This window comes from Sciurus carolinensis, chromosome 6 (genome assembly GCF_902686445.1).
Source record: "Sciurus carolinensis chromosome 6, mSciCar1.2, whole genome shotgun sequence".
Lineage (NCBI taxonomy): Eukaryota > Metazoa > Chordata > Mammalia > Rodentia > Sciuridae > Sciurus > Sciurus carolinensis.
The window spans coordinates 92416393-92441302 of record NC_062218.1 but is presented as its reverse complement, the minus strand read 5'-3'; the positions used below and the strand labels follow the sequence as shown (position 1 = coordinate 92441302).

Sequence of the window (24910 nt, the reverse complement as noted above, 5' to 3'; positions counted from 1 at the left end):
TAAATTGTTGGTACCGATTCCTTTTATTCCACTCATGATTCATTTGTTTATTCCCTTACCCAGATGTCAACAGAGCATTTGAGAACTGTCTGATGACAGAAGTGAGGGTGAGTCAACTTCACCCCACCACCTACTTTCTGACCTCAAGGGAGATTTTGTATATATCTATTTCCTTTTTTCGGTTCACAGTACTGAAATTCTACTGTAGGCACCTTCTATTCAATCTCACTGCTAACTTTTTTCTTCTTTTCTGCTTATGATGAGAAAGTTGGTTTATCAATGTTTTATTCTGAATCATAAAAGAGATATAATCTTGATGATAAAATAAGCATAGTACTATAGAAAAGTAGTAATATACCCAGATTAGCTAACAGCTCCTCCTCTTTGTTCTAGTACCCTAGATGTTAAATGTCTGTGGTTATTTAACACATTATATGAGGGTAGAGTTGGAGGATAGAGTTGCTGTGGGAATACAGACACACACACACACACACACACACACACACAAACTGTACTTAGCCCATCATCAACCATTTCCCAGGTGATGTGTCACCATCTTGGCCTCTTTAGCAAGAATCCAGTTGGGTTGGTTTATCAAGAATCCCCCTTATTCTTGATATTTCCTCTTAGTAAGTTTTCCATCCACTGACCCCTATACTGCTCATTGGCCATAAATTCCCACTTGCCCGAGCTCCATTCATAGTTGAGGCCAGTCTCCATTCACCACTGCAAAATCCCATTATAGTGATCCCTATACCTATTACAATGATCCTGAATAGTCTTCCCTTTTGTTTTTTTTGTTTTGTTTTGTTGTTTTTTTTTTTTTTTTTTTTTTTTTTTTTTTGGTAGTAGCGATTGAGCCCAAGGATACTTAATTACTAAGCCACATCCCCAGTCTTTTTAATTATTTTTAAATTTTGAGACAGGGTCTTGCTAAGTTGCCTAACACCTTGCTAAATTGCTGAGGCTGGCTTTGAACTTTCTATACTGCCTCAGCTTCCTGAACTGCTGGGATCAAAGGTGTGCACCGCCATGCTCAGCATGATTTTCCTTTAACGTGTGTGTGTGTGTGTGTGTGTGTGTGTGTGTGTGTTTTAAAGGGGTTTTCATGTTCATTGTAGAAAGTTTAATAGCATCTTTGACCTTTAGCAACTAGATGCCATTACTACTACCCTCACACTCTCTAATAGCAACCAAAAATGTTTCCAGACAATGCCAAAATTCCCTATGGAATAAAGTTGTCCCTGGTTGAAAAAACACTGATTTATTCTAATATTATATAGTAGTGTATTGATCATTTCTCTTTTCTTGCCGTTCTACCTAATGACTATAAGAGAGTCAATGCTAAATCCTTTTCTTTTTTTTTTTTTTGTTCTAGAAATGGTTAGTATCAAATAAGTACTATAATTAGATGTTTTAAACTCTTTATTAATTCTGAAATAATACCACCAGATTAAGTGAAATTTTTTCTCATCTTAAAATATACCCTCTTTATGTCTTATGGTTTTATTGCCTAAAATTTAAAAGTTCACTTTAAGCAAATAAAGTATAAATTATTTCAAGCAAAGGTACAGTAGCACAGTAGCATTATGAAAAAGAGCATTAGGAAAGAGGGCCTTTGTGAATTTGCTAAATGAGTGATTTTGATAAAGTTTCCATGCACAGATATGATGTAGTTGGTTGACTTTCTGTTTATCATTATAGCCTTTTTTAACATTAGTTATCAAAAGACTTAAAATGGGAACATTCTGACACTAAAAACTCTCAAACATCTTTTAAAGGTTAGTTAGAAAGTTTAGGGAAAGTTTTCAGAATCTTACATTTTAATTTAAAAAAAAAATTTAATGTTAAATGAAGGATTTTTTTTAAAAGATTGCATAAAAATGTAAGTATGCAGTTTCATGAATTGCTACAGTAGGATCACCGTGCAATCCCTAGTCTAGGTCAAGAAGTAGAACATCAATACAGCTCAAGAATACCGCCCCTGTTGTGCACGTCCCCAGCTACAGCCTCTTCTATCTCCTAAGCACAGTCCTTTCCTGATATTTGGGAGAAATATTATGTAGTTACTTCCTTATTCTTTTTATTCTTTACTGCAAAAGTGTGCATCAACTTGTAGTAGAGTTTAGTTTCTGAAATTTATGTCAATGGAATTATACAATATTCAGTCTTTTCTCTCTAGTTCAACATTATATTTATGAGATTCATTTGTATCATTATATACATTGTAGTTCATTTATTTTCAATGCTATGTTGTTTTCTATTGTGTAACTACATTACTACCCTTGATGAATATTTGGTTGCAGATTTGACCAATGATCATTCTTAAACATGCCTGCTGGTCCACATATGTACATTTCTAATGGGTATATAATCTAGAGATTGAATTGCTGCATTAAGGAAAACATATTCTTCAATTTTATGGCAATATACTACACAGTTATCCCAAGAAGCTTTCAAATTTATACCTCAAGCATCAGTTTATGAGAGTTCATGGAACTCTGTATCCTTACCAATACTTGGTATTTTTAGTCTTTTTAATATTTAGCTGATTCTGGTAGGTTTGTAGTGGCTTTACTTTGTATTCTTCTGATTAATAACTAAGCAGAACATCTTTTTATGTATTTATGGAAATGTACTTTTTGTAAAAGTATTTAGTGAAGTTTCTTACCTATTTTCCATTGAGTTTATCTTTAGTCTTTTTCTTAATATTTATTTTGTAGTATTTCCTCAATATGAGTTACTTGTGTTCATTTCACTTCATGACCTCCTTCTTTACTTTTTTAACTATCAGCTATTCCAGTGCTTTGTACTGAGTGTATCTCTCATTTATAACATTTAAATAGACTTTGTTTGGTAAACCTTCTGAAAGTCATTTTATTTTCATAGGTACATTTTTTGACATGATACTTTTCCTTCTATGTTTCCTAGTTTTTATCTTTTACTATGTGATATATATTTTTTTATATTTGTATTTTATGTTTTTATGTGTGTGTTCCTTCTGAAAATGTAAAAAAATTGCATTCCAGATTGTTTCAGACTACAACCTACTATAACTTTCTATATTTTATTCTGTTTCTTTTGAATATACATATGTGCTTCTTCTTCTATATGTGTGTGTACACACTCTCCCCCATTATGAGCATTATCTCCCTTAGTCCATCTTGTGTTGCTATTACAGAATACTGGAGACTGCAGAATTTACAAGGAAGTTAATTTATGTGGTTTAGAGTTCTGGAGAACAAGAAGTCCAAGATGGAATGGTTGCATCTAGTGAGCGCCTCGTCTGTGTTGTAACGTGGCCGAAGGCTTCACATGGCAAAAGAGGACATGAGAAAGGGAGCAAGAGAGAGCTGACCCTGCTTTTATAACAAGCCCTCTCTTGCAATAATGACATTAATCCATTTATGAGGAGCCTTCATGGTTTAAACACCTTCCATTAAGCCCCACCTCCCAACCCTGTTGCATTAGGGATTAAGTTTCCAACACATGAAATTTGGGGAACATATTAAAACTATAGCTCCCCCTTTCCAATTTTCATATTCTACACTTTAAAATTGGAGTTTTATTAACTGTACTTTTTTTCTATATTCTTCTAATATCCTCTTCAGTACCTTGAAATGTGATCATACATTTATTACTTGATTTGTCAGCTTTAAAACTTAACTTTAGGGCTGGGGAGATAGCTCAGCTGGTAGAGTGCTTGCCTTGCAAGCACAAAGCCCTGGGTTCAATCCCAGCACCACAAAAAAAAAAAAAAAAGGCTATAACATAGAGAAAATCAACATCTTATATACCTCCCACTCTTTACCCCTTTTTCATCTCTACTTTTTTTGCTATATTATTTCTGTGTTGTTATAATTATAAACTTTATATTCTATTGAACATAATTGTCATGGTTGTTTTAATCATAATCTAATTGGATTCACTGCTTTCAACCAGTTGTGCTGGAAACAATATCAGTTTTCCAGTTGTTAAGAGGATTCAATTTTTAAAAAATTGAATTGGAACTCATTAAACTTTACTGAGGATTTAACATATGGCAAAGCTTGTGCCAGGTACCTGGAAATAAAAAGGTCAACGACATTTCCTCTGTTTTTAGGGAGCTCCCAAACTCAGGATAGACACAAATGTTTCACTGCAGTATAGCAAGAGGTGTGCCAGAAATAAGTATAAAGTGTTCCAAATCAGAGAGAAGGTATTCCTAACCCAGGCATGGAAACTCAGCATAGAAGGAGTTTCTAGAGCAAGAGGTGACAGAATTGTGTCTTGAAGTATGAAGAAGATATGGTCTACTCAGATTGGATTTAATAAAAAGACCCAAAAATATCCTGTCTTCAAGAAACTCACCTCCTAGAAAAATACATCCAAGGACAGAAGGTGAAAGGTTGGGAAAAAACATATCACTCATGTGAACAGCATAAACAAGCAGGGGTTTTCATTCTCATATCAGACAAAGTAGACTTCAAACAAAAGTTAGTCAGAAGGTCATTTTATACTACTTAAGGGAATCATACATCAATGAGATATAACAATTGTAAATATATATGCCCCAAACAATGGAGCATCTACATACATCAATCAAACCCTTCTCAGTTTTAAGAATCAAATAGACCACAACACAATAATACTGGGTGACTTTAAAACACCTCTCTTACCAATGGATAGATCTTCCAAAAAGAACTAAACAAAGAAACTATGGAACTAAATAATATAATCAATGATTTAGACTTAAAGACATACATAGAGTATTTCATTCATCATTGAGCAAATACACTTTCTTTTCAGCAACACATGAATCCTTCTCTAAGATAGACATATGTTATGCCATGAAGCAACTCTTAGCAAATACAAAAAAAAAAAAAAGAAAAGAAAGAAATACTACCCTGCATTCTATCAGATCATAATGGAATGAAACTAGAAATCATAATAAAATTTAAAAAAAAAATAGAAGCTACTCTAACACCTGGAGATTAAATAGCATGCTATTGAATGATGAATGGATAAAAGAAGAAATCAAGGAGGAAATTTTAAAAATAGAGGTAAATGAGAACACCAATATAACATATCAACATCTCTAGGATGCTACAAAGGCAGTACTAAGAGGAAAGTTCATTGCATTGAGCTCATACATTAAAAGAATAAAAAGTCAACAAATAAATGACATAACATTACATGTCAAAACCCTAGAAAAAGAAGAATAAATCAACAAAGCCCTAGAAAAAAAGAACAAATCAACACCAAAAGCAGCAGAAGATAGAAAATAATTAAAATCAGAGCTAAAATCAATGATATTGAAACAAAAGAAACAATTCAAAAAATTGACAAAACAAAAAGCTGGTTCCTTGAAAAATAAATAAAATTCATAAATCCTTAACCACACTAACAAAGAGAAAGAGAGAAAACTCAAATTACTAAAATTCATGATGAAAAAGGAAATATCACAACAGATACTACTGAAATACAGAAGATAATTAGAAACTATTTTGAAAATTTATACTCCAGTAAAATAGAGAAACTCAATGACATTGACAAATTTCTAGAGACATATGATCTACCCAAACTGATGCAATTGGACATACACAATTTAAACAGATCAATTTCAAGCAATGAAATAGAAGACACCATCAAAAGCCTACCAACGAAGAAAAGTCCAGGATCAGACAGATTCTTAGTCAATTCTACAAGACCCACAAAGAAGAATTAACACCAACACTCTTTAAATTATTCCATGAAATAGAAAAGGAGGGAACCCTTCCAAACTCATTTTATGAGGCTAGTATCACCCTTATACCAAAACCAGACAAAGACACATCGAGGAAAGAAAACTTCAGACCAGTATCCCTGATGAACATAGACACAAAAATTCTCAATAAAATTCTGGAAAATTGCATACAAAAACATATTTAAAATAAAGTGCTGCACAATCAAGTGGGGCTCATCCCTGGAATGCAAGGTTGGTTCAACATACAGAAATCAATAAATGTAATACATCACATCAGTAGACTTAAAGTCAAGAATCATATGATCATCTCAATAGATGCAGAAAAAGAATTTGACAAAATGCAGCACCTCTTCATGTTCAAAACACAAGAAAAACTAGGGACAGTAGGAACATACCTCAACATTGTAAAAACGATCTATGCTAAGTCCATGGCCAACATCATCCTGAATGGAGAAAATTGAAAGCATTCCCTCTAAAAACTGGAGCAAGACAGGAATGCCCTCTTTTACCGCTTCTATTAAACATAGTCCTGGAAACTCTAGCCAGAGCATCAGACAGAAAAAAGAAATTAAAGGGATACAAATAGGAAAAGAAGAACTCAAACTATCACTATTTGCTGATGACATGATTCTATATTTAGAAGATCCAAAAAATTCCACCAGGAATCTTCTAGAACTAATAAATGAATTCAGCAAAGTATCAGGCTATAAAATCAACATTCATAAATCAAATGCATTTCTATATATAAGTGATGAATCTACTGCAAGAGAAAGTAGGAAAACTACCTCATTCCCAATAGCCTAAAAAAAAAAAAAAAAAAAAAAAAACTTGGGAATTAATCTAACAAAAGAAGTGAAAGACCTCTACAATGAAAACTACAGAACACTGAAGAAAGAAATTGAAGAAGACCTTAGAAGATGGAAAGATCTCCCATGCTCTTAGATAGGTGGAATTAATATTGTCAAAATGGACATACTACCAAAAGTGTTAAACAGATCCAATACAATTCCTATTAAAATCCCAATTATATTCTTCATGGAACTAGAAAGATCAATCATGAAATTCATTTGGAAAAATAAAAGACCCAGAATAGCCAAAGTAATCCTTAGCAGGAAGAGTGAAGCAGGAGGCATCACAATACCAGACCTTAAACTATACTACAGAGTCATAGTAACAAAAACAGCATGGTATTAGCACCAAAATAGACATGTAGACCAATGGTACAAAATAGAAGACACTAAGACAAATCCATAAAAATACAGTTATCTCATACTAGATAAAGGTGCCAAAAATATACATTGGAGAAAAGATAGCCTCTTCAACAAATGGTGCTGGGAAAACTAGAAATTCATATGTAACAAAATGAAATTAAACCCCTATCTCTCGCCCTGCACAAAAATGAACTCAAAGTGGATCAAAGACTTAGGCACTAGAACAGAGACTCTGCCTAATAGAAGAAAAAGTAGGCCCAAATCTTCATCATGTCGGCTTAGGACCTAACTTCCTTAACAAGACTCCTAAAGTGCAAGAGGTAAAATTAAGAATCAATGAATGGGATGATTCAAACTAAAAAGCTTCTTCTCAGCAAAGGAAACAATCAATAATGTGAAGAGAGAGCCTACAGAATGGGAGAAAATCTTTACCACGTACACCTCAGACAGGGCATTAATCTCCAGGATATATAAAGAACTCAAAAAACTTAACACCAAAAAAAAAAAAAAAAAAACCAAACCCAATCAATAAATGGGTTAAGGAACTGAACAGACAATTCGCAGAATAAGAAAGACAATTGATCAACAAACATATGAAAAAGTATTCATCATCTCTTGCAATTAGAGAAATTCACATCAAAACTACTCTAAGATTTCATCTTAATCCAGTCAGAATGGCAATTATCAAGAAGACAAGTAACAATAAATGTTGGCGAGGATGTGGGGGAAAAGGTACACTCATATGTTGCTGGTGGGACTGCAGATTGGTACAACCATTATGGAAATCAGTATGGAGATTCCTCAGAATACTTGGAATGGAACCACCATTTGATCCAGCTATCCCACTCCTAGGACTTAAAACCAGCATAGTGCAGTGACACAGCCACACCAATGTTTATAGCAGATCAATTCACAAGAGCTAAAGTACAGAACCAACCTAGATGCCCTTCAACAGATGAATGGATAAAGAAAATGTGGTATGTATACACAATGGAATATTACTCAGCCTTAAAGAAAAATGAAACTATGGCATTTGCAGGTAAATGGATGGAGTTAGAGAATATCATGCTAAGTGAAATAAACCAAACCCAAAAAACCAAATGCTGAATGTTTTCTCTGATTAGTGAATGCTGATCCATATTGATGTGGGAAGGGAAGAATGAAGGAACTTTGGATTATGCAGAGGGGAAGGAGGGGAGGGGTGGGGTGGTGGGGATCGGAAGGACAGTAGAATAAGACAGATATTAGTACCATATATATATATATATATATTATATATATATATATATTAAAAATTTCCAAAAAAATATGGCGTACTGGTGAAGAAGTGTGTCTAGTCTAGGCAACAACAAAGGCAGAGACATGTGAGTAAATCTGTGTTCAAGGACTTGTAGTAGTCCTGAATGTCTGGAATAAGGTATAGGGTGTGAATGGAGAAAAAGAGAAGAGATAGAACTATAGAAATAGGCAAGAAGGGATCACAAAGAATTTTGGGGAAGGCTTTAGGGTTTTATCTGCAAAGAACTTAAATTCTTCTCTTAATCATACCAAGAATGAAAACTGGCAGGTCTCAGACTGAGTGAGGAGAAAAGTGTTCCTGTTTCAGGTGCCAATTTGAACTAAACTCCAAGGCATGGGAAGCTCCTGGAGCATTTCCAGAGGAGAAGCCACCCCTGGCCAGACAAGTATTGACTGGAAATGAGGATCTCTGCATGGGTTTGAGCCTGGACAAGTTTTAACTACCTTCCTTTTCTTGTATTCCTAAACCTGCTGTCAAGTGTCGTCAACGTTGTAGTCCGAACTTGGTTATGCTGTGGGGAATTCAGGAAGGGCTTGTCCTGGGCTTCACAAAGAGATGCAAAGGAGAGAGCAGTACACCTCCTCCTTCAACCCAGGGTAACAGTAATCATCTGCAGAAACACATACCCATCTGACAGCTCAGTGTGGTCTTACAGGAAGACATGGCAACCTTAGAGCCTTAGTGGGAACAAGAACCCTGAAAACCGGCTTAAGACACTACAGGGCAGAACGCCGAAAGCTCTCAGAAGCTGATGAGGGTTCTTGATTTCTGGGAAATAATTGGGATCAAAAATATTATAATTTGTACACTAAAAAAAAATGTTTCCCTATTTTATAATCACAGACTGGTGTAATCTTCGACAATGGGGGTCATATAGTGATCCAGGGAATCAAGGATTGGGGCCAAACTAGTGCAGGAGTGATGGAAGATATATTGAAAACAGAACATCAGCAGGATGTGGTAGCATATTGAAGTCTGGGCTAGAGATAAATATTTGAAAATCATAATCATAGGAATAAAATTTGAGGCTATGAAGACAGATAATATCACCAGAGAGTGTTAAGTATGTATTTCATAAATAGTGAACCATTATCTAAATGTTAGCAATTAATTTTGCTTACTCATAAAGCAGTAAAGCAGTCTTATTTATTTATAAACACATCTCATGCTTGTTGTAAGTAGTCTGAATATGTATGTATGGACATATGTATATATGTGTGTATGTGCATATTTTTTATCTTCTTCTTTTTTTTTTTTTTTTTGGTACTGGGGATTTAACCCAGGTGTGCTTTACCACTGAGCACATTCTCCAGTCCTTTTTATGTTTCATTTTGAGACAGGTTCTCTGTAAGTTATGTAGGACCTTACTAAGTTACTGAGGCTGGCTTTGAACTTGTGAGCCTTCTGTCTTAGCCTCCCAAGTAGTTGGGTATGTGCTACCAGGCCCAGCTATCTTGTCTTTTTTTAATCCAAAAACTTTTTTCAGAGATAAAAACTTTTAGTCCATCAAAACTATTGATATATATTTTTAGTTCCTTTAGAGAAGAGGAGAAAACATTTGGCATTGTTGACATTTGGTTTGGGGTTGGATAATTTACGTGTGGGAGACTCCTTGCATTGTAAGCTATTTAGAAGTGCTCCTGGCATCTCTATATATTGAATGCTGGTAGCAGCAACCACAGCAACTCCTACCCCAGTGAGACAAATTGTTTCTAGACATGGTCAATTGTCCCCTAGAGGGCAACATCAGCTCTACTTGAGATCCACTAAAGGCCTGCCTATACATGTTAAATTTAGTGCTAAATAGGAGATTAAAATAATAGACTCTTTAATGGGATCACCCATTCATCATTGCTGTAATTGTTTCTAATTGCATCTGTTTCACATATAATGCTCAGGAATTTTAAAACAAGAGCTGTATTTCCTATGGAGCATATCAAAGATTGTATCAATAGAATGATTAATTTTCATCAAACCAATTTGAAAATTTGTCAGTATTCAGATGGAGCCTAAGTTGAAGTATGCCAGTGCTTACTTAGCAAACTGTTTCTTTTTCAGAAAATTAAGAATTTAAACAAATGACAGGAAGATTTTTTTGATTTGTAAGAAAGTAATTTTAAAAATATCTTTAAGCACTTTTGAATTACCATATAAATTTTAGTAAATGATATACTAAGCAGAAATCTTCCTTATCAGTCATTATAGCTGGACCTCAAAAGCAGTTTATTAGACATTGCACATTTAGTTTGAATAATTCTGAATTGAGTTTGAAAATAAGATATTTTTTTCAAACATATAATTCAGACTTACAAATTTATCCTGGACTTTTTACAATTACCTTGATTTAGGGAAAATTTATCACAACAAACAGATGTTAGGGAAAATGGACTTCTGTGAGAACCTGGTTGATATTTATGATTTTCTTTTCCTCGAATGTGACCTAGTTTCAAGTTTCCTACTGTTATCCAGAAAAGGAACATCATTAACCTAGAGGCAAATGGTAATTTCATATTTTCTTGAATAACACAGACTATTACTGTGTTGCCACCTGCAGCAACGAGACCGCGGGAAAGAATCGGAGGCAGACTGGGAATGAACAACTTCTTTATTTCTCTCAGGGGTGCTTGCTCTCAGAGGTGCTTCCTTCTCCCAGAGGAAGAGAATGTCTTATATACACTAAGGCAACCAATCAGTTTAGGATTAAGTAGCACGATAGGAGCACACGCCACAGTACCAAGTAAGAAAGAATGAGGAACATCTGTTGACCACGAGCGCGGAAGAGACATCAACCAATCAGGCAAAAGGTCATGAGGGATCACGCCATGTTAACACTAATTATGCGCCACCTCTTGGCTCAACGCCGGCCGCCATCTTAGAGCTACTTCCTCAAACAGCTGTAAACATGTCTCTACATTACTGTCTAAAAGAATTTCTGTTAAAACCTTCATTTTGAATTTTAAGAAACTGAATTTGGGCAACTTGGTATGATGATACACACTTGTAATCCCAGCTACCCAGGGGGCTGTGGTGATAGGGTCACAAGTTTGAGATCAGACTAGGCAACTTAGCAAGACCTGATCTCAAAATTAAAAAATGAAAAGGGCCAGGGATGCATCTCAGTGGCAGAGTGCTTGCTGAGTATGTATGAGGCCTAGGTTTGATCCCCAGTACCTAAATAAATAAATAAATAAATAAAACAAAGAAACAAAGACAGGAACCGAGTTAGAAATTAAACAACGTATTACAGCATTCGTAGATTTGGTGTCACTGTTTACTAAGAATTCATAAAGCATCCTCAGATAACTTACCAAACACTATAGAAGAGTGGAAAGAGGGCCATCTTGAAATATGATGGAAAGAATTCCAATTTGGATGTTAAAAGGACCTCAGTTCAAGTGCCTCTGTGGTCATTAGCTGGCTCTACCCCTAAATGGTTGAGTGACTTAGAGGCAAGTTAGCTTATATTTCAGGTCCTTGGTGCCTTCATTTGAAACATGAAGATAATTGCTGGGGAATTAGAATTATTATGTGAATAATATATATTTTGTATGCTAACACAATTCACAGCTGAGCTGGTTAGTGTAAATTAATGTTAAATATTACTTCTGAGTACAAAATAATACATAATATAGATTAAGTTCTATATTCATCTATATTTTGAGATCTAATTCAATTTTTGTATGTGTATGTTTATTTCGATGCTGGGGACTGAACCCAAGGCCTTGTGCGTCATAAGTATGTGCTGCTTTACCACCAACCTACATATCCAATGTATTTTAATTTTAATGTAATTGAATTTACCAATATTTTCCTTCATATTTCATATTATATATGCATATAAATTAAGTATATATGCTTTCCTCTTTTTTGAATTTAAGAAATAGGTTTAAGTGTATTTATTTAAGTGGGCTAATGGTATATCATATGCAAACCCATTGCTATGAACTGAATCTTTTTCTCTCCTGCCACCCAACAGTTTCTATATTAAAACCTAACCCTTCAGCTTCTGAAGGTGGGGCCTTTGGGAGATAATTAGGTCATGAAGGTAAAGTCCTCATTAATGGGATTAGTATCTTTTCAATAAAGATGATCTCTCTCTAGGCAGTGTAAGGATATAAGAAGATGCCATCTGCAAACCTGGAAAAGGCCCCTCACCAGACACTGAATGTGCCAACACCCTGACCTTCGACTTCCCCGCCTCCAGAACTCTGAGAAGTAAAAGTCGGCTGTTTAAGTCATGTAGCCTGAGCAGACTAAGGCATACATGGTCCACAGGTTGATGTTTATGTCTATTAGATACCTCCCATTTGTCTTTTCATGTCCACTTTCTATTCCTCCACTTTCTCTCCACTCTGGGAGGCTCTCTGTGTGTATTACACTCTTGGCTCCTGCTCCTCGGTTGGATTCAGCTCCAGCAGTAGACCAAAGATCAGCCAACGGGAGAAGAGTGAGGTCAGAGTACGACTGATTACTCCTGCCCCAGCTTTGAGTTGGTTATATCCCTACATTGAGAGTTACTGCTTCTCTCAAAGTGATTTATACTCTTTCAGGGTTCTTCCCTTCAACCCTTTGGGCAAAAATAAATAATAGTTTCTTATAGAATAAGGAGTAGAAGTCTCAGGATTGGACATTAATGATTATTTAAGGATTTGTCTTGAAAAAACAAAGTATTTTTTTTTCTAAGTATGAGATTGTGATACTTTTCATGTGTTACTGAAATTCAGGAGAAATAAAGAATGTGAAAGCTTTATAAAAATTATAATCATGAAGTTATTGTGTAAAAACTAGGTGCCTTGCTCTGTGCTAGGTGTTTTACATATCTTAGCTTACTTATTCCAGATGATGATTTTTTTGAGACAGATTCTATTATCCCTATTCCACAGGTGAGGCTTTAAAGATGCTTTCTCAAGGTCATAGAGCTATCTAGTAAATAGTAGAATCAGCACTTTAATCCAGGTCTGCCTGATTCCAAAGCTCATGCTGTAATCTTCTTACAGTTCTGCATACACTCTACCATTAAATTAATACTCAAGGAATTATGTTCTTTTAGAATGCAGATTCAGTTAAATGATCAGGATGTAGTTTCAGAGGTGTTATTTGGTCATATGATCAAGAGATTATGGAATAAAGTAGCAAGGAAATAAAGATGGCAGTGGTATACCAGGTATTTGATGAGTCTGGTAATAAAAGTTTGGGGATGAATAGTATCAATTGCAAAAAGTGTTCCATTTTTTCCACAAATTCTGTGCCACCTGAAGTCTGACTTTTCTCATCCTGAGAAATGCTCAGCTGGCCCTCTCTGAGGAGTTCCTCTACATTTTTTCAATAGTGATGTCCCAGTTTTACAGGAGCTTCTCATCCTTGTAGGGGGGTGAAAAAAAAAGTTAGACAATGAGCTTCTTGGGGACAGAGTATATTCATCTCTGTATTCTGCCCACAGAGCTTGGTATGCTGTGAACTAAACATTGTGATTTGGGCCCTATTTCAGTCTTTCTGCAGGGTTTGTTTATCCTCATTAACATTAATACAGTGACTGTCTTCCAGGTCACCTTGTCCCAGCAATAGAGGAAAAAAGATATTTATGTCTGCTATCCTCCTGGCTTTTCTTCCTAATAGCTCTCCTACCTAATATTTAAGCACAGACAGGTGCCATTTAACAAAACACTTACAAGAAGGTTGTGGGAATAATCAGCTTTAACCTTGGATTTCAACTCTCAAAAGAGAAATCATTGCTATCACAGGAAACAGAAATTCTCTGAGGATAGTAGTCGAAATGTAAAATGAAAACTAATGCCCAAATTCACGGTGAGCAGGTAAGAGAACTGGGAACTAGGAGCCATTTTCTTCTCCATCTTGGATGAGCAAAGACAAGACAAACCTAGATCAGCCTACCTCTGACTATGGCAGGTCTCTGAGAAAGTTACAAAAATTCCTAAAGATGAAAATACAGTTCAGCTATCTAAATCTTGATTCTTTCTTTTCATATTTCTTTCTTCTTATTGCACATTTTTTATTTCCTTCAACTCATATTTTATGTTCTTAAAAAATCTTACAAATTTATTTTCCATAAAAAGTCACAATAATAATAGTTTAATGACAATTATTAAATCATGCAATGCAGTGTTATCCAGATAACAGGGAAAAGTAAATATGGGAAAGTGCTGTGAAGACTACAATAAAAGATCACCTACATCTAGCTAACAACAAGGAAAGGGGATCAGCAGAATGCAAGTGGTACTGATGGCAGACTTATAAAAGTAATAACAGTGATAATAATTATAGAGTAAAGCTCCTATTTGAGAATTGAATTAAATAGGAAGCCATGGAAACTTAAGTATAGGTACCTCATATTTCTGGTCTAAACTTTGGAAATCGAATTAGAAAAATTTAAAAAGTAATTTACCATAGTAAGACTGAGAGAAAGTGATACTTTGAAGGAGACCTCGGCTTGCTCATTTTAGTCGCTATAAACAGATGGCATGATAAAGCAAAGCACTTTTTTTTTTTTTTTAAAGATTTAGGAGTCTAAGAACTATAAGGTAAAAGATAGTTCAGGGTGAATTTGAATGTCATGTTCTTGGCAAGATAGAAAATGTGAACTACTTTTAAGTTTACAGGGATGTTTGCCAAGACTGAGAATCTTTCATATTTCCTTTGGCAAGTCAATGAGACATTTTCCCAAATAAATGAGAAATTTGACACTTTGTAATCTGTTTACTTACTATAAGTATTTCTTTCTTTAGAAAGTAGTCTATTAAATTTAAAGGAAAAGATCTCTTCCTAAAGGAGAAGAAAACCTAAAAATAATTGCATCTTATGGCAAAAAAGCCAGTTAGTTGATAAAAGTTTGCTTGCAAAGTATTATAAAACATAGTGCAAATAGTTATGAGGTCTAGTTTAATATAAAATTTCCTTTAAGATTCATTTGGTTCATCTAAAATATTACTTCATTGACATCAGAATTTTGAATTACAATAGTGACACAATAATATAAGTATCATAACAAATGGAGATAAAAGTGAATTCATTCTTTGTAATGTTTTCCATTGACTTGACCTGATCTGATTCTCAATTTTGGTGAAAAAAATATTAAAACTTAGGTCTCTAGTCCAAGATTAGACTAGAATAATGTTTCTAACTTATTTAGAAGATCATTAGCCACTTTAAAATAAAAACATAGCAGGTATATAATGTCTCAGTGAAAACAAATGACTATGTTATTCCAAATTCAGTAAAAAAAAAAAATACCCTTATTTATACATGTATGCTCCCTTTCCCAGAGATTGCAGCCTTTAGCATCTCATAAATCCTAGTTAATTACATTGCAAAGCAAAAGGTTAATGATAAGTTTAATATACTTCCCGTTTCTAGCTAATGAATCAATATCATATGTGGAAAATGCTAGGAGACTAGAACAGAAATACAAATACTTTAAAGTAACTAGTTGAAAAAAAAAATAACTAGTTGAGGTTCTATATGTGAAGAACTTCCCAAACAGCAACATTGCCGCACAATGGGAAGGGTATTTCACTCAATAACCATTTACTGAGCATCAACTATGTTCTAGCCACACTGTGTTAGGTTCTGGGTTGTATAAGGAACAAATGTACCCAAGATAACTTATCCGTTCATCAAGAGATTATAACTCCAGGGTAGCAAACTCCTATATTTTGATCTGCTGTCCTTGCATTTCCTTAAGAAGTACATGACCTCCCAGTTGCTGAAGTACAAGTTCCTTAAGGGGTACATGACCCCTCAGCTGCTGAAAAAGTTGTCTCTTACTTGAAGAGTTGGTTGGGTTGCAGATCTTAGGAGTCCCTTCTTGGGGACATAAAATATGGATTTTTTTTAGTTCACTCCCAAAAAAGACTGTTTAAAGCCAGGCATGGTGGTACACACCTGTAATCCCAGCAGCTGGGGAGGCTGAGGCAGGAGGATCACAAGTTTGAGGCCAGCCTCAGAAGTTTAGCAAGACCCCGTCTCAAAATAAAAATTAAAAAGAGTAGGGATGTAACTCAGCAGTAAAGCACACCTGAGTTCAATCAATCCCCATTACCGAAAAGAACAAAGAAAAAAAAAAAAAGCTACAGTCTCAACATCAACATTCTCCAATGTGCTGTGAATAATTTATCTTCCTTTTGATGTGCACAAGTATAGATCTACCCTAAGTGAAGACTCCATGACAGTGACTCACTCCAGGAAGTTTTCCTTTTATAATGGGGTGGGGGAGAGGAATATATATTCTATAGAAACTTCTTTAGAAGTTTTGTTGCTCTTTGGCATCAGCAATGAAAAATAAATGTCAGCATTAAGGCAGCACCAGCACCAGTACTGAGCTTAATGGCATCTGAGAAATGAATATGGTTCTGAGTTGTCCACTCCACTGCCTAATGCTTTGTAAGAATAGCCTCTTGTATAAGCCAATTCCACTGTGCAATATTTTTACATGCACTACCTCTAATCTTCATAACGATTGTCTAAGATAAACTTTACAACCTTCATTTTACAGAAGAGATTTAATATCAAAGGTGGGTTTTATTGCCCAGTGTGACAAAGGACAAGGCAGCCAGAGCTAATGTTTGAATCCAGATCAGTCTGAATTCCTGTTTCCTTTTTCTACACAGCACTGCCTCTCTGGTAGATCTCAAATTAACTAAGTGAATCTAGAGGACGGCAGTCCTCTATAAACACGAAAACCCATGTCAGTTGAATCATCAGTCTTCTTAAGACACAAATAATAAAACAATCACCAAGATGTCAGAATTCTTCCAGTTCTACTTTGAACTGAAACCAATGTGTAGCCTCATGTAGGGGAGTGGGATGCACAAAACACAGAGCCTCCTCAGAGTCACACACCCTCATCTGCCATCTCTCTACACTTTGTTGTTGTTGTTGTTGGTACTAGAGATTGAACCCAGGGCCTGGCACATACTCTACAGATGAGCTGCATCTCTAGTCCTTTTTACTTTGAGACGGTCTTGCTAAGTTGCTCAGGACAACCTGAAACTTGCATCTTCCTGCCTCAACCTCCTGAGTAGCTGGGATCATAGGTGTGTGCCAGTATATCTACACCTTTTTAAAAGCAATATGAAAAATGTTGATGTTCTTTGTACTGTAGATTACTGACCAATGTGGATTAGTTCCCCTTAATTGGAGTGTGCCTAGCATTTGAAGAGAATGTGTTGAGGTACCAAAGGGATCAAGCAGATTTATATTCATGACTGGCAATTATTGTCTCTACTTATGTTTGTAATTTTAGAATATTATAGCAACACCATGTTTTGATGAGTCATCAATGAACTAACCGTTACTAGTTATATGCCTTATCTCCATCGGCCACAATGACAGGTATAGGTGGACACTTCAAGCTTTCCTTTTTATAAATGTAGCAGTTAGCTTGCGACCCTCTTTTTTTCTGTCTCTGACCACACTGTCTTGAGACTTGGTGACCTGGTCAACACATATAATAATATCTATGATCTGATAGTCACATTCTCCCAAAAAATGGGCAGAGTTGCCTATTTTTCTTACAGAGTATTTTGTGTACTCCTGATTCAATAATGGTCAAAACTTCATTTTCCATTTGAATAAGTTCAGGATCAGTAGGCCTTCCTCCTAAAGTGTTTTCTCTCTATTCCCCTACCTTTTTCCATTCCTGAAGCAATCTTCCCTTCCACCATTTCATCATAGTCACTTTGGCTTTCCCCACTAAATTAAAAAAACAATTTTTAATGTGTAAATATTTTAAAGTCCTTAAAACAAACTAAGCAATTTGGTAGTATCTATCAAGAGCTGCAAAACTGCCAGATGTCATGGCACTCCCCTATAATCCCGGTGACTTGGAAGGCTGAGGCAGGAGGATCATAAGTTCAAAGCCAGACTCAGCAACTTAGCAAGGCCCTAAGCAACTTAGTGAGACACTGGCTCCAAAGAAAAACTGAAAAAAAAACAACCAGTGTTGTGGCTTAGTGATTAAGCATCCCTGGGTTCAATTTCTGGTACAAAAAAAAAAAAAAAAAAAAAAACAAGAAAAAGAAAAAAAGAAAAAAAATGAAGAGCTCCAATTTGTTCAAACATCCTGAATCAGTATATTCTGTTATGGGAATCTGATCTACCAAATCAAGTATGGTGATTTAAGATATTATTGATAGCAGAAAATTTTTAGTATCTAAAAAAATAGTAACTGGATAAACATACTAGAATGTTGGGTACATATGCTAGATTATTATGCAGTTACTAAAAATTTCTGTGAATAGTTTTTAAGAATATGAGAAAATGTTTGTGATACTTGTAGTACCTTGAATGTGACTCCAAAAAAAAGTGTGTCTGTGTCCTGATTCCCAGAATTTGTGAACGTGACCTTATTTAGACAAAGGGTCTTTTCAGGTACAATTAAATTAAAAATCTTGAGATGAGATCATCTTGGCCTACAAGCATGGGCCCTAAATCCAATGACAAGTGTTCTTATAAGACATAGAAGAGGGACTGAGAATGTGCCCCAGTGGTAGAGCACTTGCCTATCATGCAGGAGGCCCTGAGTTCAGTTTCCAGCAACACACACACACACACACACACACACACACACAAACACACACGCATGCACAAAATACAGGTGCACAGAAAAGCAAATATGAAATGGAGGCAGAGATTAGAGTGATGTGGCTATAAGCTAAGGACATTGACAAATCATCAGAAACTCAAAGAGCCAGAGAACAGATCCTGTCCACCTACCACATCCTGCAGAGATAGCACAGTGGTCCTCCCATACATTGAGTTCAGACTTGCAGCCTCCAGAACATTGAGAAAATAAATTTCTGTTGTTTTAAACTACAAAGTCCATGGTAATATGTTCTAGCAAGTCAATATGCTAAGTGAATAAACAATATATTGAAAGGTATTTCCATTATAATCTAAACAATGTGAAAAGGTGTGTGAAAAATTCAAAAGAAGCTCACCAACATGTTGCTAATGACTGTAGGTAATGAGATTATAACAACCTTATTATGTGCATGCTTATAATTTCTGCACATTATAAATTTTCTAGAATGAGCATTATTATTATTATTATTATTATTATTATTATTATTATTATTATTTTCATTGGTACTGGGAATTTAACCCAGGGGTGTTTAACCACTGAGCCACATCCCCAGCCCTCTTTTTATTTTTTATGTTGATACCGGGTCTTGCTACATTGCTGAGGGCCTTGCTAAGTTGCTGAGGCTGATCTTGAACTTGCCATTCTCCTGCCAGTCGCTGTCTTTATAGATGTGTTCCACTGTGCCCAGCAAGTATTATTATTAAAAGTGTATATTCCATTTTGATTGTGAAAAACCATATGCATTGATATGCTAATTGCTGTATAATTTACGATAGAAAAGTTGGAAGCAATCTAATATTTGGTAATTTTTAAATAGTTACTGGTTTGTTCTTTTGATGGAATTAAGCTGCCATAATTATGAATATTCTCTAGTAATAAAGTCAAGTCTTAGAACAAGCAGGCAACAACAGAGTTTAAGGGATAACATTGTGGTCACTAGTACCATGTTGACTACATTTAAAACAACCTGCTCCTAGCGACTGTGTATCTTGATAATCTCTTTATTTGTCAGGTTTATTATCTGAGGAATAATAAAATGGACTTAAAGATCATTTGTGAATCAAATGAATAACACCCCACTTCATAATATTCTATGGAGAGTTGTTTTTTTACCTTTAACATTTCTGATATTAGACCATGCAGTATGACTGATGGTGCCATATAGCACAGAACTGCTGCCACTGATGCACATGAACTTGGCCATCGCTGTTTATGTGGTTTCACATTGAATGAATTATGTACACTGTGGCACTACACAATTTTAATAGAATTGCCATTTAAAATGCCTTAGGGGACTGGGGTTGTAGCTCAGTGGTAGAGTGTGCTTGCCTGGCATGCATGGGGCACTGGGCTCAATCCTCAGCACCACATAAAAATAAACAAACAAATACATAAAATAAAGGTATTGTATCCATCTACAACTAAAAAATATGAAATAAAATAAAATAAAACACCTTAAAATTCCATTATGATTCTGCATTGAAACAAATGTTATATAGGGACATAACGGAAACAGGATGGGGGTGCTTAAGTTCATATTTGATAAAGCAAATTGAAGAAAAGATTACAATTCCACATATTCATGCAAAGCCGCCTCAAAGAGGAAGCTGTGTTACATTTTGTGACTGAGATATGAACCTATCTTACACCAGCCAATGCTGAGAGAAACTGTGAAATTCCTTGGAAAAGTGAAACTTCAAAGCAATGAGAGTCTGATCTGACCAATTCAAGCTTTGTGTAGAACCATCATTAAGGTGTCAGACACTAATTATTCCAAAATTTCTTACTGACTTTATTTATTGGAGCAGGGGTTGAACGGAGGGCCCTGTGCATGCTAGGCAAGTGTTCTATCCCTGAGCTACATCACCAGTTCACCTGTTAACTTTAGATAGAAGTCACCTGACTTCCAGAATCATGTGGTTCAATTGGGGAAGGGGAAGCACCATGTGTTGTTTGTGTGATATTGCAGTTAGTGGTTTTTTTTTTTTTTTTTTTTAAGTTCTTTCTTAGTGATATATATGTTATTGTTAAATCTTAAAATCAATAACATCTGGGATGGGGTTGTGGCTCTCAGTGGTGAAGTGCTTGCCTAGCATGTGTGAGACATTGGGTTTGATTCTCAGCACCACATATAAATAAATAAAAAATAAAGGTCCATTGACACATTGACAATTAAAAATATTTTTTTAGAAATCAATAACATCTTAGTTTCAATGAAATATACCTTAAAGGAATTTCTGATCACTATTCTTGGCACATGGTAAGTACTTTCTAAATGCTACTTATATATAAATCTAAAATAAAAGGTCATAAAGTATAAATATCTTGGGAAAAAATCAACAAAAATTTAAAGGGAATATATAAAATGATAAATGATACTATGTTGATGGCTTAATGGAATTTTTTCTTATGTTTTTGTATCATTATGTAAATTTGCCACCTTTTTATAATTTAAATTTTCTTTTTTTTTTTTTTTTTTTTTTTTTGCCAGATGCAGTAGCACATGCCTATAATCCCAGTGACTCTGGAGGCTGAGACAGGAGTATTCCAAATCCAAGGCAAGCCTCAGCAACTTAGTAAGGGCCTAAGTAACTTAGTGAGACCCTATCTCGAAATAAAAAATAAAAAGGACTAAGGATGTGATTCAGTGGTAAAGTGCCTCTGGGTTCAATTCCCAGTTAAAAACAAAAAACAAACACTTTTAATTGAAAAAATATATTTCATGAGCATGGCAGAAATAATCAATAGTTCAAGGTGTATATAAATGAAATGTAAATCTCTCTTCCATCTTAGACCCCATTTTTGTTTTCCCCAGAGCAATTACTGATTTCATTTTCTTATTTAATCTTCTTGAATTTTTTTCTTCTTAGATTTTTCTATATATAAACAAGCATATATCTGTATGTATGTATAATTAAATACACCCTTTATTTTGAAAGCGTAGAAATTCAGTTCATTCTCTACTTTTATTTTGACTCTAATGCTATCAAATTGAATATTGTTTCCTAACCCATATAAATTTTAATTCGTCTTGACAACCACATAGCATTAGTATCTATTAGGAGCTGGTGCAAATAACAGAAACCACTTAGGTATTTCAGATAGAAAGGGATTTAAGCAGGAAATTAGGTACTTACAAAATTGTTCGACAAGAAGATAGAAATTCGCTCCTGGAGATTGATTTCAAGGGTGCACCACTATGATCTGCAGCAAACTGCTGCTACTTCCACAGCTTGAGTCCTACAACTACCTCAGTTCTGAAACTGCTAAACAGACACTCTGCTGCATCTGGGTAACTGCTGCTAGGTTATGAGGAAGCTGATAAGTAGATATAGGAATGCTGAGTAAGGCTGCAAACACTAATGAGCTGGCAGCTCTTTATGAAGAAGGAGGCCTCTGTTTATTTCCAGTTTCCAAATCACACATTTCTCATTGGTGGAAGTAAATCCAGAACCCAAGCTGCAAGAGAGTTTCTTCTTGTGGCACGAACTTAAAAATGGTGGAAATGACTGCTGAGTGGCAATTCACTGTGAACAATGCAATGATCCACAGCATTAATGCATCGTAAATTATTTAACTGATCCCCATGTATGGGGGTGGGAAGAGTGTGTGATATGTTGGTCTATGATAGGATTTTGTTGCTACTGATAGTGGGTCAGTCTAAATATGTCCGAGCATCTGTGAGAGAACAGTAAGTTCTAAGAAGTACAACTGGTGATGTTTTGAGTTGATGGTAGACCTCTTAAGTAACAAAACAAAAACCCATCCCATGCTGACTGAAACACAAAATAGCATGAGTAGTTCAATTATGTTACCAAGGATAGATTTTTAAAATGTTTAAATGTTTAAGAATGTAACATTTTAATCATACAGAAGAGTGCCCCATGTCCCTAATTGCTTTCCTATCTCTGTGATATATAAAATGTCCTAGAAACACCTTTATTCCTCTATCTTAAAATTTAAACTAATGCCAGATTTACAGTTTTATGTTTCTCACCAAAATCTCCACCCCACTGTGGTTTCTTTGTTTACCCTGCATTGAGGACAGGACAAGAAGGTGTGTGGCCAACAGTTCAGGGCAAAGTTAACTGGGTCACCAGGGATGGAGCCTATGAGCTCAGCAGTGCAACATTCCTCCCAGCACCACCCAGAAGCAGGAGTGACAATGATTAGCATTCTTGGAGTGTCTGCAGAGGCATGACATTGTTGGGTGCAGTCATTTAGTTCTCAGGATGACTCTTTGAGGAATAGATACCATAACCCCAGGTCAAATGGGAGAGCTAATTCTCAGAGAGGGGAGCAATGTGCCCAAGGTCACAGGGCTTACTTTTGCAGGCTCTTGGACTTAAATCTCAATCACTTATCTTCAGAGGCTGCTTTTGCCACCCTCCTCGAATGTGAATTTATTTTATCGCTCATGACTAAGCAGGAATTCATGAAATACGAATCTGTCTGAAACAAGAGAACGCTATATTTGGTGTAGTTGAACAAGATGGAATCCCAACCTTAGGGAACCCCTGTGTCCTAAAGCCACACACTCCTCCTCCTGCCAATATGTTCTCATTGTGATAACGAACAAAAAAGTAACTATAGAATAAACGTGCTACAGGAAAAGCAATGCATAGTGCATGGATATATTCACTTAGTCAACCAGCTAGCCATTTGTTCATTAACTGGTTACTATTCACAGAACAGTATAGGTCTGTAGGGACTAAGAAAATAATACGAGTTGCAGTCTTCTGTATGCCCTAAAGGGTTTACAATCACTTTGAGAGAATAAATAAATACACATCAAACATTTAAATAACAATTAGATTACAAGACAGCACAGTATCCTTGTAATGTCCTTGTAAAATGTTAATACTTTCACTTTACTTTTTAAATATAATTTTTAATTTAATTTTATAATCACACTCACAATTCACAGCTGTAGTATTATTAACCTCCAATTGTGGGTCGTCTGATAGGAAAAAAATCTGTAAAGGATTTTGAGATTTTATATTGAGATTTTAGAACAACTAGGGTAACTTTAGCAATCTATCATGATATGTTCAGTTTATTCAACTCCATGCAAATCACATATACTTTTAATTCTAGTTCTAATTTCTACCAAAAACATACTAGTTAAAGTTCCTATAAAAATGATATTTTGTCAAAGAGGCAGCCATGCCTCTCAAGATTGAACCTGAAGATCAATAACTATTCCCTCCCTGGCAGCTAGGACATGCAGGGGCGGGGTGCAGGTAGGGTAGATGTGACCCAGTTTTGACCAACAGGATGTTCCTATGTGAGGTGAGGTTCAGGAGACAAGGAACAGTGTCCAGGAACAGGGTCCTGCTGGGTGGAAGTGAGTGTCTGGTGGCAGCAACGGAGGGTGTGTAGAGTGATTTGTATCTAGTGCGACCCTGTTGGTTCTTGTCTGTTTTTTGAATTGTCCTTCCAGCTCTGTGGGCTATCCAATAACCTAACAATAAATTTGTTTTGTATATTTTTAGCCTAAATTAGCCTGAATCAGTGACTGACGGACATGAAGAATCCAGAGGACCAGAAGGTTTGGGGACTTTGGGGCAGATGCCCGAGTTCAGTAGCATCTGACTGTGGCTGAGAGAACGGTGCTGGGTCTCCACTGTGCACAAGAGTGGCAGGAGTGGAGGCTCCCGCACTGCCTTGGCAGATCCTTGAGATTAACTGCCTTATAGGGAAGTGCTTCGCCCAGATGTACACTCTGAAGTCTGAGCTGTAATGAAAGCACGGCCCGTCACTAGCTATGAGATTGTTTAGGCGCACTACAGTGTTTCTCATTGACACACTACAGTGATGAGGACAGAATATTAAAAAGAGCCCTCCCTGCATAAAGATTCTGTTAGTGCCCTTGATCATCCTACCCCTCCAAGGTTCTGACATTTTTATTAAATTTTTTTGTTAAATATCCACAGGTTACATGTTTTTAGTCATAGGCAATGAATTTTTGATGTAATCAGTTTTCCTGATCCTGAAATGTTTACTTCCATTCAAAGTCCTGAAGAAAAAAATAATTTCCATATTGCTGTATAATATCATTGTCTTAAATATTT

At 35.7% G+C, this 24910-nt stretch overlaps 1 protein-coding gene across 1 annotated transcript in view; it reads right to left on the bottom strand.

The window, feature by feature from the left end:
* Positions 1-22093, bottom strand: part of Fer (FER tyrosine kinase) — a 499968-nt gene extending 477875 nt beyond the window's left edge. The window contains exon 1 of the mRNA XM_047555289.1: positions 21974-22093. The gene's annotated coding sequence lies outside the window, so the exon portion shown is untranslated. The remainder of the gene's footprint in view (positions 1-21973) is intronic.
* Between the last annotated feature and the right edge of the window lie 2817 nt (positions 22094-24910).